Source organism: Piliocolobus tephrosceles, chromosome 1, assembly GCF_002776525.5.
Source record: "Piliocolobus tephrosceles isolate RC106 chromosome 1, ASM277652v3, whole genome shotgun sequence".
NCBI classification, from domain to species: Eukaryota; Metazoa; Chordata; class Mammalia; order Primates; family Cercopithecidae; genus Piliocolobus; species Piliocolobus tephrosceles.
Window position 1 is genome coordinate 120,403,386 of NC_045434.1, and position 2,313 is coordinate 120,405,698.

Consider the following 2,313-nt stretch of genomic DNA (forward strand, 5'->3'; position numbering starts at 1 on the left):
AATATCCCAGTAAAACCAAGCTGCAAATTTCAATCCATTCCTTATCCAAGAATCAACTATTCAATGAAAAATTTCAAGAAAAGTATAGGGGATGTCCACTACTTTGGAAGTATTTTGATAACACATAATAATATCCAACTGTGGAAATTTATCACAGCTACCTAAGAAGCTCAAGGTACCACTTCAAAGCATTACCAAGAATCACCTAGCATATTTCCAAAACCTGAAGAATCAACTTAATTTACAAATTGTTAGATTATGAGTTTCTTCGAGACATGGACCACGTTTCTCCTCATGGTTTGCTGGTACCTTGCACACATTAGGCACTGAGTATGTGAAGGAGCATGGCAGACTGAAGTCCTACACCTACCAGAAGAAAGACCACATACCCTTGTAGTCACGTAGCTCCAACCTATTGGCCTAAAATCAATGGCCGGATGATCAAAAGCAGTGGTTCCCAATTGGGGATGATTTTATCCCCCAGGGATATTTGGCAATGTCTAGAGTCATTTTTGAATGTCAGAGCTGTGCAGTGGTGCTGTCATTTAGCAGGTAGAGGCCAGGGATGCTGCCAAACATCCTACAGCACACTGGACAGCCCACACAACAAAGAATTATCTGGCTGGAAATGTCAGTAGAGCTGAGGTTCAGAAACCCTGATCTAAAAGTTAATTGAATATTGGCTGGGCACAGTGGCTCATGCCTGTAATCCCAGCAATTTGGGAGGTCAAGGTGGGTGGATCACTTGAGGTTAGGAGTTTGAGACCAGCCTGGCCAACATGGTGAAACCCCATCTCTACTAAAAATACAAAAAGTAGCCAGGCATGGTGGTGCATGCCTGTAGTTCCACCTACGCAGGAGGCTGAGGCACGAGAATCGCTTGAACCCGGGAGGCAGAGGTTGCAGGGAGCCGAGATCATGCCACTGCACTCCAGCCTGGGCGACAGAGTAAGACTCTGTCTCAAAAATAAATAAATAACTAAATAAAATAAAATAAAAGTTAATTGAATATTCATGACGGCATCAGACAGACAGAGTGGAACTCACCAAAATATACATTAAGTTTAAAAAGTTTCATTGCAAGATTCAGTACTCATCTTCCAAAAGAGAAAAGCTACTGGAATGAAAATGTGGAAGTAGAATGAAAAGCCTTCCATTTTGTCTCAATGAACACCATTTTTCATACATTTTCATGTTTATCACCACATGTGATATTCAGGAACTGTGGAAGAACATAAGTGATAATGATAGGCTGATACATAAGGAGTCTCATGTCACCTAGAAAGTAGATTGACTTTTGTTAATGAGACATTTAAAGAGGTCAAATACGGAAGGGCTAGATTTGTATTCAATATCTAGCATAAGAATAGTGAAACAGGAAAGGTAAAGGTGATAATGGTAAAGGAGGCAGTTAACATCTTTTGTGTCCTCTCAATCTGCCAGATACAATGCTACAACACCTTATGTGTATTCTCATTTGACTGGTAAGATCTATCAATCTCAGAAGTTAAGTGTTCCAGAAAGTATACGATTTGATCATTTCTATAAAAATTGTACTATAATTTCCATTTTATAAGTCTCACTCCTCCACTAGACTGGGGCCTTCTGGAGGGTAGGAATGGGACTCGTAAAACAGACTGATAAAGTAGAAGTCCTAATGATGTCTTATTTATCATTAGGAATTATTCATCATTAGGACTCCTACTATACCACCAAATAGGCCTTTCATTAGAGATTCATTAAGTGAATATGAGTAACACTGTGCAACAAAACAAAAATCTAGGGGAAACCATCTAAAGTCCTTCAAATTCTAAGGAGAAGAGAGGTTATCCTAAGTCTAGTCTGTGAGTTCTTCCATGAGGAAGATACTTCATTATCTCTGTATTCACAGCTACTAGTGAAGAGTCTAACACACAGCAATTAATGAGAATATTTTAACTTGAACTTCGGACTGTAAATATTTTCAAAAGTGTTTCCAAGAAAGGGAAATGTGATCCCCTCCTTTGCATGGATCTTGACTCAGCAAATACAGTTACTTCTTTTCCTCACGTGTACTTGTTTACAGCTCTGTGTGGTTCCTGCCATTTACTGCTCATTCTGATAATAACAATGAATGGCACTCAGACAAGGTCAAAGGGAGGCAACATTTTGCTTGAGCGATTTCTTCATTCAGCTATATGCTATATGTGAGTGTGGATGCAGAGTGAGTTACAGAAGTAATGACAAATACTCCTTCCTTAATTCTAACACAGAGATATACAGCTGCCTTATTAGATTATTGCCTTATCTGGGGAACCATCCTGTGGTGCTGCA